The following is an 18,338-nucleotide window of genomic DNA, read 5'->3' on the forward strand; positions in this document are numbered from 1 at the left end:
TTAGTCCAACCAAGGGCACTACCTCCTTGATCTTCTTTGATTACCTTTTCATGAGAAAGCCAAGGGAGGATAAATGAGACAGAAGCTGATTCAAATAAGGAAAAAAAAGAGACTCTTGATGTTTCCAGCGCTACTCCAAAAAAATAAGGAAATGTGCAGCTCGTGCAGGCATGCTATACTGTTGATGGCTGAGCAGCAGAGCTGGTTTGGTTTGATTGATGTTCCAGGGCACCAGTCTTAGGATCTGATCAATATCAGAGCCACTGCTTTTCATCCAGTGCTGCTGCCTCACAGGATGCACTGTAGCTGGAGTTGTTTCACTCTGACCTTCTGGACCTTTCCGCCGGTATCTGCTGAAGTAGCCTGGAGGGGGCGGGGGTAATATGAGGGAGAGCTCCGGGCAGGTCTGTGCAGTAGTTTAGAATTTTTCTTTAATAGGCGCAGATGACATGTGTCTTTTTGTTTTCTTTCACTCCCACGTTGCTTTTGTAGATAGCTATGCTGCTTTGCTTAGCGAGGTCAGATGGTCGGATGTCGACGGAGCCTTTTAGTATATGGTTTTCAGTGCCAAACAGCCTTGTCATCATTGCTCGGTTTTAGCGTTTCAAAGATGTGGGAAATTTCTTCAAAAAGAAGAAAGGAAAGAAAAAAGATTGTCTGGAAAAAAAATACCTGAAGGCTTGAAATGTAACCTTTTTCAAAGTGAATGAAAAACTCCCCGCAGAGTGAAGGTAACCTTTTTTTTTATTTTTTTATTTTATAGATAAACAGCTATGTGGCTAATAGTCATTTCAATATTTAATGTCATTGTGGAGTTTTGTAAAACATGGACTGAACTAAGAACTCATCAAAGTCTTTTAAAGAATAATCATATATGTATATAATATGGAAGATGTGATTAAACACCAAAACGTCAATCATTACAAAAGCTTTGTGATAAAGGGTGGTGGTCAGTGGTCAAAAAAATGTGATTTAAATGATTTTTTAAAAGCTATTTTTATTCATAATAGCTGTATCTGTTTCATATTGATTCCGTGCTCTCATCCCATTAATATCAGCTGTCCACTGACATCATATTTGAACTTACTGGGTAACTTACTTAACCAACAGCCTGTTGGTGGACCTCAGCAGACCACAGCAAAGTACACTACACACATGAGTGAGTACAAAATCTCCATCATCTCGGTCTACCGTGGTCAGTATCTTTCAAAAGTGATCCAAGGAAGGAGCGGTGGTGAACCAGCCACAGGGTCATGGGCTGCCAAGGTTCACTGATGTATGTGGGGAGCGAAGGTTCTCCTGCATGGTTCAAATTATTGCTCATATTGCAGAAAAATCTAATGCTGGCTCTGTCAGAAAGGTGTCAGAATGCACATTGCATTACAGATTGTTGTTTATAGGGCTGCATTGCCGCAGACCAGTCAGGGTGTCCATGGTGACCACTGTCAACCGAAGAAAGCATCGGTATTGGAGCAATAGAAGAAGGTGTCCTGGTCTGATGAATCATTTTTTCTTTTATACCATGTCAATGGCCGGGTGTGTGTGCATCACTTACCTTACCTGTCACCAGGGTGCACCATGGGTAGAAGGCAACCAGCAGAGTGATGCTTTGGGCACTGATATGCTGGGAAACCTTGCGTCCTGGCGTCCATGTTGACTTTTTTTCTTTGTTGTAAATCATTTGAAGGCAGTCCATCATTTTGACAGAGTAGAACACCAGTGGCGATCTACTGTAATATTAAATAATTCACATGCAACACCTTCAACAACAGTGCTTTCGGTACTGATGGTCCGTTTTATTTAACATAACATTAAACACTATACATTTTAGAATCATCCATCATTGTCTAGATGGTCACAGGGGGGTACAGTTGTTTTTAGTACAGAATGAGTACATGCTGAAGGACTTGTTCTAGGTAAAGTAAGCACTTGCAGGATTGGGAACTTTCACTGTCAGAAGGTTTTGGAAGAAATTTTATACTGTTCTTGGAGACATGCTCCAGGGTAATAAAACCCAGAAATCTCAGAAAGAAACCGTAGAAATCTCCCTTCCAAAAGGGATGCAAACCATTGACTCTTGGCTGGCAAACCTGCAGCTTCTGCCACCACCAGCCCTCCAACAGTCCTATCGGGCCTTTATAGGACTCTAAAATGGGACTGATTCACGATGCCAGATAGCACTGCAACGTTTGAATCGCCCATGCCAAAGGACACCATGTACAGGCACAACAGGGATCTACACTATATTACTCCCTTGCGTTGAAATGCATTAGATTTGGCATGAGAAATGAATCACAGTAGGTGTCTACAGTGATGCCATAAATACATGCTGCGTTTGTGTAACAGTTGTTAATGTAAAGGTTGTTGTTTTTTTTTTTTTAATGAAATGATATTAAATGCCACATTTAAAATGGTCGGAATTATTTTGGCGGGCACAGTCGGGCAGTTGATAGCGAGAGCATTCCTGGTTTAAATGTACCGGCCGACTACAACCCCTTTTCGTGGTGTTTGCATGTTTTCTTCATCTTGCTCTTTCCCCACGTGATAGCTAGGATCGGTTCCAGTCCTCCTCTTAGTGAACTGGATACCCAGTTAGTGTTGATGTATTACTAAAGTGACAATGTATTGCAATTCTGTCTATCAAAATGGCAGATACATAGGAAGTCTAATCCCAATTGTGTTGAGTGACCTATTCTGCTTTCTTACTTATAGTTTCTAGGATATTCAAAATTGAATGGGAGGCAGAGCCGTCAGCTTTCAGGCCCTCTTCTGTGGATCAGATGACCCTGAATCATCCTTTAGATATGTTGCGGTAGGTCTAGACTGCTGAGGACTTCCCCGTGATGCACTAAGCATTTATTCTTCATTCACCTTGTTTTCGCATTTAATCTCTGGCTCTCCTCCACAGCGTTTCTTTTGTCCAGTCTCCCTCCCCTCACCACCAACAGGTCAGAGCAGATGGCTGCACCTCCCTGAGCCTTGAACCTGATGAATCTTTCTTCCTTAAAAGGGAGTTTTTTCTTCCCACTGTCACCAAGTGTTTGCTCAGACCGGGTTGTCTGATTGTCTGGGTTTTCGCTGTATTATTGTAAGGTCTTTAGTTTGCAGTATAAAGCTCCTCGAGGCGACTGTTGCTGTGATTTGGCACGATATAAATAAAACTGAATTGAACTGAACATGTAAAGAGGATTTAAATTACTCATCTGGCAAAACTGTTTTCCAATATCCTGGAAAACAGTGTTCAGTAATGAACTGAACACTGTGACGAGACGGGGTCCTGACTAAGCATCAGCATATGATAGGTTGAGGTGAGATCGCGTTGCTTGTCTTGATATTTGCTTGGAAAGCAAAATGCAATAATGAATTTTACATGTATTGTAGCATGCTAGGATACGTCCTAGAGCCAAATACAAATCCCTATCCACAACGCTGTAAAAAGGTATGCAGCATTTGGAAGGAAGTATGAATAATAGTCCTTTTTTATTTCTTTTGGAAGCTGGTGACACCCTCAGTGGCCTCAATTCTCAGCGTGCCCATGTTGAGCAGCTACAGTGGGAGCACTTATAAAATGAGAGAGCCAGTCTGAACAGCCCAGGAACAATTGCATTAATTTAGTCGACTCAACCACCTCTGCAGGTAATTTGTTTACCCGTTGTTAGCTAGGCCGCGTCTCACTAACAAGCCCTACTCGTTTCCTGCGGGGGTGATGCATATTACTTTTGAGTTTTTCTTTGCCATTGTAATACTAACTGAGTTGGTGGTGCTAATTGGCAATCATCCCTTTAATTTATTGGGGGTTTTTTTTCGTTTTCTTTTAACATGAAATCCACATAATATGGCATGTATCTATAAAAAATACATTAAGTCAGCTCTTGTCTTCCCTTAAATAAGAATAATCTGTCCTTTAGCCTTCCTTCAGCTTCTCTGCTTTCAGTAGCTCCCTGGTTTGGTCATCCATCTACAGCAGTGAAGCCCGGTTTAATTAATTATGTGTATGCAAATGTGGCCTCATAGTGCCAGGATCTCCATTTTCATTTTCTTGGCTTTTTTCCCACCTGTGCTGCTTCTTCTTTTTTCTTTTTTCCCTGTCTTTCTGTGGCAGCTCCAGGTGGATTGATTGTAAATTCAATTTGCATTAAGGTTCTAATTTGCTGACACTGTGCACGCATACATTTTTTAAACTGTTATGCAGCTCGGCACAGACAATTGCGTGCCCCTCCCCCCCCCATCTCTGCCTGAACCGTGGGTACATTTGGAGGGTGGGTGGAGGCGAAGATGTAGCACGCGGTAATGGAAATCCTATACTCAGCTTCTAATTGGAAAAACAGGATGGCTTATTTTGAATCAGGAAAATGAACCACTTTTTATCAGTGGGTTAGCTGAGTAGCTGAGGGATAAGGGACTTTCAGTTTGTGTGCTGAGAGCCTTGTTTCTTGTGTGTAATGAGTACAGTGTATAGCTCCATTTGTGTGCATCTGTATGTGGCTTAAAGTACGCCTGCATGATTATATAACTAAAAAAGAAAGTAGCTCAAAATGACCAGATTGGGTTTATGTTCATCTCTTATTTAATCACTTTCACAGTTGAAAGTATTTGTGACCCAAATACAAGTATTCCTTCCCGTTCACAGCATTTCAAAACGATTTGTGTAGAATTTGCATTATTCTGTATTTATTTATCTTAGGGGGCGAAAAAACACTAAAGCTGTTCGATACTGCCGGACTTTGGGATGGTCAAATGTTTTTTGGAGCATCTTACACCTAAACCAGCCTTTTAATAATTCAATATCTGAAGGCTTGCAGCTTGAGTGGTGCAATAAATGACTCACTTGCCTTTGAAGATTTACAGTATGAATAAGTTAATGTGTGATTTGCAGACCTGCTCTCTTCCACAGTCTTTGCTATAATTGGAGTTGTAATGTCAGGAGAATCTCCTCCCAGAGGTAAAATTGATTTAAAAAGGCTTGTTTGAGACTGTTAGTCATGTTCAAGCCACAGAGAAAACGGGAAATGGACACAGTGTGGTAGTATCTGCTGATGGCCAGCATTTTCTGTCCATTAGTGGGGTTTTTTCATTCTCCGTTATTACAGATTCATTAGTCACCTTTGTCAATCGTAGCTCAGTCTTAGCCTGAGTGTAAGTGGGAGAGACAGTGTTCCTCTCTTTCCTGACATTCTGGTCAGTTCCTTAATCTTAATTATACAGTTGTTGATCAATTTGCAAAATTAAGACTAAGGAACCCATTGTTCCTTCACTGCGCTGGTTTCAGTCATTGTGCAAATGTACTGTTTATAAGTTTGGGGAAACCTGCAGTCAGCTGAGACTGAAGAAGTCACTTGGATGAGTGACGAAACGTTTCTCCCACAAAACGCTACGTCCAGATGAACAGAATCACCTTTTGGAGATTTACTTTCCTGGATGATTGAGCATGCATCAAGACATTTGGGAGTTTTATTTTAACAGACTTGAATGATTTTTTTTTTAAATGCCAAGGAGTCAAAATGATTATTTCTAGTAATAAATAAAATGAAAAATTCATTTTTTTTTCAATTTTTTTGTTTGTTTTCCCACTGCTTTTTTCTTTACATGAGTAGTTCATTTGCACTTTTTTTTTTTAAAATGGTGTCATTTTTGGTCTTTTATAGGAAAAATGTAATTCACAGTAAAATGCCTGAAGAATGCTTTTACACTATTCAGCATCAGCAGGGAACCGTGCTTGGATTCAAGTAAAGTTACCTTAGCACTTTTGATTTTTTTGGAAAACTGTGTCTCAGTAATTTCAATAACTCTGAAATTATAAAACACAGGACAGAAAAGTTGAGTTTTAAAGTCCAAAGGTTGTAAAACTATTAGTGACTGTACCATTTAATGCCAAAACCTGATCCCATTCCAGCTTTTAATGTCAAGAAAAGCGAGAAATTTTAATGCCGGCTCTGCTAATGATATAAATTTACTCACCCCCTTGGGCTGTGAGATTGTGCTGTCCTTCCCCACAAAAGTCCAATGAAAACAGTGGATGTGCCAGTTAAACAGAGCCAAAAATACCACATCAAGCACAGAAATGTGAAAGAAGAAAAAAAGAAAAAGAAAGGCATCTGCATTTTCAGGAAACATCTCCACAGCTGTCATCACATCCCTATGTCACCGGCTGAACGCTGTCAAGGCGAATGATTGCAGTGCATCATATTATCCAGTTTGTAATTGAATTGTAGCGGGAGGTAGGTTGGTAATCAGTGTACAGCAGGTAGTTTTCGTTTCAGTATTTGACAGTAATGTCCTCTAATGGGAAGCTCTGGCTCTGCTCTTGTTCCAGGCCACTAGGTTCCCCTGGATCCCCGTCTGCCTGTGCCTGTGTGTGTGTCTGTGTGTTCTTTGCTGAATGTAAGTGTGCTATCATATTTGTGTGCCTAGAAAATGTGCAGGTTGTGCACGCCTGGCACAAATTGTTCATTTGGTGCTAACCTCTGAATTCCTCTCAATATTCCCAATTTTCTTTTTTGGGGGGGGGGGGCATACACTCGACCTTGAAGTCACATCTATCAGGAAATCGAGTGACCGTCCTCTGCTGCTGAATTATTGGCGATTGCCCCAAGTGATTTTCAGCACGGATGCCCTTACTGGTGTGGCTTTTGGGAACCTTACTGTCCTGGAGCTTGAATCATCTCTCAATCATAATTTTCTTCCCTTCTCTTTGAACTGCCAGCACAACCCTCCCCTCACCCTCCCACTCTTGTGTTGAAGAATTGAATAGCTCACAGATAGAGGAAGAGTAAAACAGCGAGACAGAGGGGGAGAGAGCGAGTACAAAAGGCATAAAAAAGAGAGAAAGTGATAATGCTCTGGTAGTTAACAAAAAAAAATAAGGTCAGAGTTGACATATGAGAGGTGACACCATCGCCCATCAGGACGGTACCCGCTCGCTTGCTTTTGTTACATATTCTTGCCATCTTATCATTTCACAGACGGCTGGCGCAAGAGGCTGATGTGACAAGGCTCTCTATCCATCTGGGCACGCTCTATTTTCACCAACGCTCATTTCGCGGGGGCACCGGAGCACAACGCCCAAATGGTGTGTCGGTGTCTGTAGTGGACCAGCGAGGGTCTGAGTCACCGGCTTAGCGCACCCACACTGCCATGATACAGCATAGAATAACAGCCTGACAGGGCTGCCTGGCGGAGGCAGTGTGGATTGTGTGGCCCGTTCTTTGTGTATTTGTGTGTGTGTGTGTGTGTGTTCACTCTGTGTATTTTGTACCTGTGTGGGTGGGTGAGAATGTTTAGGGAAAAAAAGTCTTATCCACACTCTTGTCCTATGTGCGCAGTCATGTCTGCAATGCAGCACTAGGATTTTTTTTTTTTTCAGGAGTCAGTATTGTTTATATTGTGTTGTCTCAACACCTCCCAAGGCTGTTTTGTTAGATGAGAGGATTACTGACGCCATGGGGAGCAGAAGGATGATTTTCTGATTATATAGTGCAGACACCCCAGCCATTGCAGGATCACTTTTACATCTGCTCCTTGTCAAATGTTCCCCTGAAATAGGCACAAACTGGGAGTAAACATATGGATACAAGTCAATTTTCACAGTTCGATCGCCCAAGAGAATCAAAATGCTGTACGGGAGACATAATCACCCCTGTGAGAGCCAAAGTCAACCCCCGATTCTCGTGCTGAGATGATCTGATGGGATGATAGGACACATTTAGATCTAGATGAGCTTTGGACAGTGATGTTTTGTTTCTCTTTCTCTCTCTCTCGCTCATAAACAGATGTTTGTACTATTAAGCATGAAAGGCAAAACAGGCATAATCACCTATATATGAGTGAAACGGGCTGATTTACATACTGCTTTGAAGAGTAATGTGCCCGTTTCTATGCAGCTTAGTGCAGTTCTACTTCTTAAGGAGTTAGTGTACTGTATCCTCCAAGTGCATTTAATGAAAGAAAAGTAGTGCAATATTTATAAGCAATTTTTTTGTCATTTCACATTTAGAGGATACTTGCTACTCTGTTAAGGGATTCAACGAGCAGCAACCTCTTGGGCTGGAAAGTGAAGACAAATAGACTCCCGTGCTAAAATTGGCCAATTTAAAGCAGAAATTGACAAGTTTTTATCCTGGTACAGAGAATCGCTTTTGATTTGTATTGCTAATTTCTCATTCCCTGACAGGTGCAGTCGTGGTAATGTGATCTAAAGTGGTTCAGTCACAGTAGAGTAAAAAATATCCTTGCGACAGGGAAAAATCAGTGGTTGTCCACAGATTGTGCTGAATTTTTTTGCCTTCAGCAACTGTTTGCAAGTAGTTACGACCAACTAGATGTCCAGAGGTTGAGTGCGGAACAACTGCAATCTCTGGGCGACCACTTTCAATCCAAAGTCACCATGGGGCGATTGTGGCTCAAGATTTTGGAGTTTGTGTGTGTGAATGGGTGGATGACTGAATGTAGTGTAAAACGCTTTGGGGTCCATAGGGACTAAGTAAAGCACTAAACAAATACAGGCCATTTACCATGTGGGAGGCAACCTGTCTCCAAACAGTCGCAGCCTGACTCAAACAGACTGCAATTAGTCTCAGATAGGTTGGCGAAGGATTGCAAATAATTGTTGTATATAAACAAAGATTGTCTCAGATTTACACACAACTCGTCACTAAGAGCATCTCTGTGGAACAGGAAACTCGGCTCGTCTGGTTGCCAGCTGTTTGTATTCTGGTTATACTCCTATATACAAGCTAGGATGCTTGTGTCATTTTTTAGATCATCACTGTCCTGCAGCAACTGTGTGATTGTTTGCATTATTTTTGAATTTCTGGTTCAAATTTATTTAAAACTTAAATAAACTTTAAAACTCTAAATGCAAGTAGTTGATGTGAATTTTTGTTTCATGTGAATTTCTATAAATGTAGACAGCAACAGCAATTTTTGCCAGTGTATCACAGTTAATTGGTGTATTATAACAAACAGTTTGTCTGTAATTGACATCTCGACCCCATTCAATCTCAGGCTGCTTTAAGAAATTCCAACTTTGATATGGTTTACATTTCTACTTGGACGGTTAGCTTAAACAGTAATGGTCACCGCTCCTTCAGGAGTGCTAACTTCTTCAGCTATGATTAATGAAATTGCATAAATTGTTTTGCAGAAAGAGCACCCCCCCCCCCCCAAACCCACCCACCCCAAGATCTTCCTGTTAAAAAGGAGTTTTTCATTCCCATTGTTGCCAAGTGCTTTTGTGATATTGAACTGAATTGAATTGAAATCACCCTTAACTGCTTCAACCCATATGCAGAACTTTTCAGAGTTTAGTATCCGTTATCTCCATTTGAAACTGAAACTATTATTTATTTAACTTGCTCACAACCCGATGAGGCTCAGCCACGACGTCATGGTCCTTCTGTTACCTGGGAATGGACCCACGTTCTGTTGTGTTGCATGAGTGTGACATGCTGGAAGATAAGATCCAAAGCTATATATGGTACAGGTGAGGTCATATTTATTTCAGATATGAGAACCTGGATGATTTGTACCTGCTACGCTGGCTGCATAAACCATAACAGTAAGAAGGAACAGACTCTTCTCACCTACATATAAGTGTGTGTGTGTTTATTTTCCCCTGCACTCTTTCCTTATTCTCTTCACTGCAAGGGTCCGCCCTGGCAAAGTCTGCATTGTCCCGTTTCCCATCAGCTACCCCCGTGTGCTTCCTGTCCCCATCAGCGTTTAACCCGTGATTGGAGACAGCAGGCACTGCTCTCTCTGGAGGCCATGTCCAATCAGTAGAACTGAATCTGATACAGAAGGGAGAAAGCCAGGCAAGATCGTAGGCAATGTTTATTTTGTGATAGGAAGAAAAGCTTCTTTTTTTTAAAATCGCATATGAGTATTTGCATATAAATAACAGCCTGCTGGCTGTCAGGGAAGAGAGGGATTTGAGAAGAGAGAGACAAATGAAGATGAAGTGTCAGGAGAGTAAAGTGCAGGCAAGATGGAGGGAGAGAGAACAGTTTTATCTGCTTGGGAGTAACGGGGGGAGGAGGATGGGAGGTAAATGTCACAGTAATCATTTAATAAGCTGGCCAGCTGGAGTCACCATGCAAAAATATCAATCTTTTCATCTTGATTAAATCTTATTTTTCTTGTATTTTACTAGAAAAAGTCAAAATGACATTATGTTGAATTCTGAAGGCAGACGAACTGTTTAACTTTCCGTGGATGCCATGGGAATCTTCAGGTCCTGTTTATAAAAGAGAAGCGTGGTTTTTCTTTGGAATCCACTGGACTGTCGTGGAGGTTTGATGTTACCTCAGAGTAAGACAAGCTTACCAGAAATGTGGGATTTAGGCTGCCTCAGTTGCTTCTGTCTCCCCGTGTAATCCCGACTGACTCAGAGGTGTTAAGGTCGGGGTCCTGCGAGGCCAAACCACATGTTTGCTGAAGATGATTCTTAATTATTTTAAGCTCAGCGTTTGAGGTAAAGTTCCTGGAAAAACACCACCCAGCTTTATGCTGTAGGCTAATTGCACCCTAATTCTGTCTCCATATGTTTATCTTCAGTTTTTTGGGCCCAAATACAGGACACAATGTCAAACTGACTAAATTAGCAGGTATTAGGTAGTAAAATAGTAAAATTAAAGTATTTTAGTGATGTGAAGACGAAACATGCTATCAGGAATAAAATGTCAATAATACGAATATCTGGTAACAACCAAGGTAAGAACATATACTCTATAAAAGATGGAGGTTCACTGGTTTTAAACTCCCCATTTTGAAGCCATCAGCATTAATGTTTTGGCCACTGCCGTGTTATTTGTTTAGTTTTCTGACAGAAGTGACCACATCCATGTGCCTGCCTGTATTTTTTTGACCGCTACTTGAGCATTATACATTACACGTTACAATTGTCAACTCTGCATGTGCCCAGGCAGCAGACTTCAAAAAAGTATATCAGGAATGACGACTCTGCCATCGGGTCTCTAGCTGTCTGTGTTCCTGTGCACAACGGAGTGTATTCTAGCCTTACGGACAGCTGTAATGAGCACAGTTGACCTCAATCAGATGCAGAGTGTGGGAAGAAAACAAAGGGAGGAATTTTTTTTTTTAAAAAAAGGGAATAACCTTCAAAATAAAACAGGAAGTAACAGGACAGAATAAACGCATAAAGACGAGCCAAACGACTCATATGAGAAAAAAGGGAAAAATAAAAATACAGTAACAAGGCCCATAAAAGTGTGATTACTATAGAAACTATGGCTTCAGTTAATGTATAAAACCAATCTTTTCTTGGGAATAAATTGAGTTTTCCTGTGTGACAAAATGTTAGACAATTCCTTGAACTGTCTTGCTCCCCTGCGTCTCTCTGTGTATTTACAGACCCCTCTTCACACCCGGGTGGTTGTAGATTCTCCTTATTGTTGCCATATGGCCCATAACTGTAGTCATTGTAGCTTTTGCAGGCCCTCATTGAAGCTGTGCCATTACCTGCAGTAGACACCCTATTATTTCCCTTCTGCATTGTTGAATTCTCTTCTTTTCATACACTATTTCTGAGCCCTGCTCGCTGTTCTAGACATCCTACGGTGTGTCCATGCATATAGGTTACGTCTGAAAGGTCTCTTGCATGCAGAGGAGCAGAGCTGATTGCTTTATTGGCTGATGACTCATTCTCTTTTTTTCAACGTGCTGGAGGTACTTCAATCATGCAGGTAATCTCCCCCTGCACACTGGCAGCCGAGAGCTTACCTTTCCCACACATCAGAGCTATTTTCCTCTTAATTGAGACCCACTCTGCTGCGACAGCGTTTTCACAAGGTGGAAAATGGCAGGTCAAGATTTCAAGACATCTTTCTCCTCCACGCCTTCCTCTCTTGGCAAAAGTGGCTGTGAAGTTGATAAGTTCCTTCAGGGATCCTGGAGCCAGTACAGCTAAGACACTAGACTTCTTGAGGGCAAGTAAAGGTTTATGTTGCATCACCTCATAGATTGTATGCGCGTGTAGATTTGACTGCCGATCCTTGTGTGTTTGTTCAATCAGCCCAGGCCTAATATATGCGCACTTTACTGATTGAATTACGCCAGGACTTTTATGGAGGAACATAGTCCCAAACCATCTCCTTGAGAGCTTATGAGAGAACAGACACTTCGCAGGAGTCTCTGTGGTGACCTGACTCAATCTGCATACGATTAACCCTCAGCAGACCTGTAACCCGGTTTATGAGCCCATCACCTCGTCTCCAGAAGGAGCACACTCTCACTCTCCTGTGACAGAAAACTGTGGAAGGAGCATGTGACATTTGTTTAGCTTTATTGTGTTGCCCTTTACGCAAGCTCATAGTTCTTTAATGCTTGTTTCATCTTCACATCTGTGCTAGATCTTTACAACACACAATTACGGACAAGATCTTCCATAAATATTTAGAGAGTTCATTTAGAATACATTTTCTGGTTTCTATAAAACTATTCCCACAAAAGTGGATGCTAATTCAGAAAAAGTAGTTTAGTGGAAAAATAGCTGTAGCTTGATTTGCAGCCCGATTGTTTTGAAGATGTGGGTAAAATTAAAAGAAGAATTTGTGTTTCAGTAAAAGGAAATACCTTAAATTGTGGCATGCACCGATTTAGTGCATTTATTTTAGTTTTTAAAGAAGTCTTTCTTTGACTTGAACTTGCTTTCAAACTTTACTATGCTCTTGTTTTGCCTTGAAAACTTTGCAGATGATATACCCAAGTAGAAGTGATTACCTTCAGCATCAAATTGCTTTCGAGCGAGCACCTTAATATCCACCTTAGTTCTTCATGGCATAGATTCATAAAGGTGCTGGAAACATTCCTCAGAGATTATGATAGCATCAAACATGATAGCAAGTTTGTTGGCTATACAACCATGAAACAAATCTCGTGTTCCACCACATCCCAAAGGAGCGCTATTGGATGGAGATCTGGTGACTGTAGAGGTCGTTTGAGTACAGTGAAGTCACTGTCATGGCTAAGAAACCAGTTTGACAAGATTTGTGCTTTGTGAGGAGGAACTTGGTGAACAATAATGCTCAGGTAGGCTGTTGAGTTGAACAGTTAAACTATTGAACTATGAAATTTGAGACTCGTAAGACCTTCTGTGGAGTTTTTTCATTTTTTCCCAATCTTCTAGTGTTTTGGTGAGCCTGTGTGACCTGTAGCCAGACTTTCCTGTTCTTACCTGACAGGAGCAGCAGTAAGTGTGGTCTTCTGCCACTGTCGCCCATTTGCTTGAAAATTTGAGGTGTTGTGCATTCAGAGATGCTCTTCTGCACACTCCAAAGCAGTTCAAAGCAATCTGGACATTCCCCTATGACCTTTGACCACTAAAAGGTATTTTTACCCAGACAACTCACTGGATATTTTCTCATTTCCCCAGACTATTCCATGCAAACCTCAGAGATGGTGATGTGGAAAAATCCCGGTGGATCATGCCATGCTATGTTCAAAATCCCTTAAATCACCTTTCTTCCTGATCCTGATGCTCGGTTTGCTCTTTAACATGTCATCTCAACCCACATTAAATTGCTGACCTATAATTGGCTGATTAGATATTTGCATCCACATGTACCTAACAAAGTAGTCAGTGCGGGTCTGTATCACCCTCCTGGTTTGGGTTTTGTCACAAGCATAAAGCATGAAGGGTAGCCTTTTTGTAAATGAGGCCTGTGTATTTTTGCACAGTTGGACAAATGAGACAAACATGGCTAACATAAAAACAAGGTGTGCTTGACAAATGGCCCTGTCTTTGCTTAATGGTGTGGTTAAGTCAGGAATGGAAGACCCTATTTCGATGTGTCATTGAATGCAGCTCTATAAAATCCTGATTTTGATGCAGAGTGAGGTTCAAACACTTGTTCTGTGATCATTTGGCAAAACGTGGCAGCTGACACTTAGCGGTGACCATTTGTCCAGCTGACAAGCAGGACCGTTGCAAGCTTGGACAGACTAAACACTCCCCCCACCCCTTTTCTTAAACGTATGCGTCATGGGAGTTTAAGGATGAGACACAGGCGCAGACATTGGTTACGAGTGTTCCAGACGCTGAAGTGCTGCTGGAGTTATTATCACTCAGCAGATTGGCCAATTCCCGCACCAATTGTGATCCAGCAGAATGGAAATCTGGTGAGCAGGGAAATGTTAATCGAGTTCAATTAGGCTTTGTACCATGTTTGTTTCCTGCCAACAGATCATGCAGAATCCCTACCCTGACTTGCCGAAATGAATGAAACTCTGTCAAAACTCTGAAACGGACAATTTGAGGATAGGTGGAAGATAAATGCAACAAGACCTTTAAAAAGCCGGGCTGTAGGTCAACTTTACAGAGAAATTAATGTTTTTCTCTTTACTTCTTTCTAGAGATATTTACAAAGCCATCCAGGTTGGTCAGAACATCTTTGATCTCACAGTAATTTCACGGTTGAAATGACCTCGTGTTACATCTTTAGTGCTGTATTTCAACTACTGGACCTTTTTATCAGACACCCACGAATATGTACACAATTATTTTTCAGTCTGACGATTGTCACTTTGATTACAAATACCTTTTCTTTCTATGCAACTAAAGAAGTTTAGTCTACTGCCTCTCTCATTCTCAGAGAAATTATTTTTCTTCAATAAAATGGAAAATATGCAGCTTTAAAGAAATGACTGGACTGAATGTTTGTTTGCAGTCCTGATGGGAAAGGCAGTGACAGAGCCAGGCTGGTGGATGTTTAACAGCAAAGCGTTTACTGTGGCCTTTTTTCTTTTCTTTTTTCTTTTTGGTACCAAATCCAGTCTGCTCAGCCAAAAAGTACTTCTGAGTAAATCTATCTCTTTCTTTTCTGTCTGGGCTGCCAGAAAATGTTAGAGGGTGGAAAGACAAATTTATTGGTCAGTTAGCAGAGCTTAGAAGAGTAGTAGATTCCCCTTCATATTTCTAAGTAGTTCAGATCCCTCACTTAAAGACCCTATACAATACAGTTTCCCCATTTCATTTAAAAATAGCATTGATTTCCGTGGTATACAAAACAATTGCAACTAAGCCACATGAGGATTTCATTATAGTTAGAATTTGCCTTGGGTATATACTGGACAAATTTCTGAGAATCATCCCAAAGAAATCAAAACAATCCCTGTTTTAAAGTCCCCCCTCCTAGGTGGTCTTCAGGAGATCACCTGGTTTCCTGAAAAGCCTAGTTTTCGATTGCTCTGACCCACTTGCATTGTTAGGGTTAATGTAAGGGTTCTGTGTTGTGCAGAGCCCACTGTTACATTTAGACATTACGAACTCCTCTACTGATGACTGCTGTGTAGTCTCTAGGGGTGGGGAACTTCAGGCCTCAAGGGCTAGTGTCCTGCAGGTTTTAGATATCGCCCTGGGTCAACATACCTCAGTCAAATGATTCGTTCTTTAGCTGGCCTCTGGAGGACTTCAAGACATGTTGAGGAGGTATTTTAGCCATTTTAATCAGCTGTGTTGTATCAAGGACACATCTAAGACTTGTAGGACCCTTGAAGCCTAGAGTTCCCCCACCCCTGTTCTAGGTGGTGTTTTGGTGCAGTTCTCATCTGCAATGATCACCCTCCATATAAAAGTTGGCTCAATTTAATACAAATGTTATACACCTTAGACAGATCATGACCTCAAGGGACTGATCCAAATTTAGCAGGAGTACTGGAACACTAGCATCACTTCACAAGTTGATATCCTTGAAAGGAGACGAGCATATATTTGTCGTGAAACTGTTAGAACGGGTCTTTGCATGAGTAGGAGTGACTCCTGTCGGAGACGTTCAGGGTCTCCAGAGCAATGAGTTGCAATGACTTTCCATTGACTCATTGGGTAAGAATGTGAGTTTATCCATATCTGTGTTTTGGTCCTAACACCTGAAAGGAACAGTAGAAGAAGCCTCACAGTATCTCTGAGACGTATCAGAAACATAATCTGTTACTTTGTGCATGCTTTTGCTAAATTATTTCATCTTTGTTGGAGCTGCTGCCTGCTTGTCTAACCTTTTACACTCTCCTGATGTTTTTATTAGTTGTGAGATTAAAACACTTCAGAGTCTCAATTAGGACACATGATTAGAAGCGAAACCATCTTGGCTGTGGTTGTCTTACCTTAAGCCTTCAAGTTATTATCGTCCACAAACTAATTAGCAAGTTCTCGATAAGCGAGGCTAGACCCGTTGTTGCTATAGAAACTGTTAGACTTAATAACAGTGAAAAGGATTGTGCTGTTGGGCAGCTCACGGAGCGCACCCCGCCCTCTCCATCATTTGAATTTGCTTAATTCTGTTTCTAGTTATATGCTCTTTGTACAATTTGAGGTTGTATTTTTCATTGTCTTGCTACCAGAGAGACACATTTAATTGAGGAAATCAGAGAAAGGTTTAGGGGGTCGCGTCAGAGCGTTGCATCTGAATGCGGGCTTCTCAGACTCGTTTAATGAAAGCAGCAACTTATTGTTGCTGATTTATGATCAAGTCAGATGAGGCAGATTTGGAACGGCTGCTGCCTGTAGGTGAAATGAACTGTCAGAGCTGCCTAACTGTGAAAAATAAAAGACTAATAACAGAAATTTAAAGGCATTGTTCAGCCCCAAGTTCTATAACGCTGCGTGTTGTAATTGAGCATTTTTGATTAGGTGAATTCCAGAGTTAGTTTTGTGTAAAAGTGCTTTCTTTCTTTCTTTCTTTCTTTCTTTCTTTCTTTCTTTCTCTTGTCTATACTTTTTTTTTAGCCTGTCGCATCTGCTTAACTGATTTCCTGTTTCCTGTCTTATTTTAACAACTTTAGTATGACATAGATGAAGTGAACTATTGCTGAACTGAATACCAATTAAGTGACGAACAGAAAAGAATCACCTATCATGCAAGCAAATTAAGCACGGACAAATTAAATTCCTAAAGTGCTCAGGGAAGAAATGACTATTTGGGCCTGCGTCACCCCCTCACTCCTAGGCACATAGATTGGATGTGCTAAAATAAGTGCAAATAGGAGACAAATTAAAGGAAAAAGATTTGAATCCTTGAAAAAAGTAGGAAAATCAAAACTTTTGAAGATGCAAATTGACTGATCTGAAATTGTCAGTTATGTTGTCATAACATACAGAACAATATCTAACCATGTAATTTAAAACAAAAAATGACTGAAAAACATGTATGACACAAATTTTATATGTATATATATATATAATGTTTTTGTCTCTTTGAACATGTGTGGATGGAATCTTAAATCCATGTCTTTCTATCACAGTTCCTTATGCCACATTACTGTGCAGAAGCCTTTAGCCAGCCCTAAATTAAAGATCGCCTACAAGGTCATTCCCAAAGAGTTATTAACATCAAACTTGGCATATCTTGTCAGGGTGTGTTGTATGTCTTTGAAAAACTATGAGGAAACTGGACATGTGGAAGTAAAAGAAAAAATGACAGACTAAAAAAGAAAAATTAAAAACTATCCACAACAGTATCTGAAAGTCATGTCCTTAGGAAGTCCAGCAAATACCTGACACATGACCTGAGAGATTCATCCATCCAATCCAAATTTCAAATCTTTGGTAAAATTATGCTGTCAATATGTGCAGAGAAGGTGAGAGGAGAGAGGTACAACAGTGAGCATCTATAACCATCTGTAAAACATGATGGAACCGCTGTGATGGTTTGGGGCTGAACTTCAACCAGCAGTGTTCTATCAATCAAAACTGATAGAAAACAGAAATGTACTGGCAGATTCTGATCTGCAATGTAATGCCATTGTATACTGTATAAAAGTATACCTTGACAGAAAAGCACACAATGCTACACAGTCAGTCATGGATTGGCCTCCCAAGAGCCCAAACCTCAAAGTTAATGTAGCAGGCAGCCAATATCCAAAGAAAGTTTTGAATGTCCTTCAAGAATTCTGGAGAAATATTTCTGAAGACTACTTAAAGTAATGACAAAGCTAGCTAAGAGAGTTCAGGCATGTCTGAAGAATAAAGGTGGTAATACCAAATATTTACTGTCAGGCTTGTTAGAATTGTACCAACTCCATTTTCCCCTTATATACTGTATTTCCATGTACATTTACATATGAAGAAATGAAGGGTGACTCAACACTTTTGCGTAATACTTTATATTAAAGGTTTTTCAGGTGGAAAAGTATATATTTCATGAGACTGTCATGAGACTGACAGCAAAGTCTTCCTCTTCAAAGTCTCTGTAATTGTGATGGACTTCCACAGGTTCAGATTCAGGTTACTATTTGTTCCCACTGCAGTCATGAGTCATCCATCGTCACATGCAAACTCTCAATACGACCATAACAGACAATTACTAACATAGGATTTGCACATAGTA

The 18,338-nt window shown here is 40.8% G+C and overlaps 1 protein-coding gene across 3 annotated transcripts in view; it reads left to right on the forward strand.

The window, feature by feature from the left end:
* Positions 1-18,338, forward strand: part of LOC113015675 (interleukin-1 receptor accessory protein-like 1-B) — a 341,411-nt gene that overhangs the window by 105,044 nt on the left and 218,029 nt on the right. The gene's annotated exons all lie outside the window — the stretch shown is intronic.

Source organism: Astatotilapia calliptera, chromosome 23 (genome assembly GCF_964374335.1).
Source record: "Astatotilapia calliptera chromosome 23, fAstCal68.1, whole genome shotgun sequence".
NCBI classification, from domain to species: Eukaryota; Metazoa; Chordata; class Actinopteri; order Cichliformes; family Cichlidae; genus Astatotilapia; species Astatotilapia calliptera.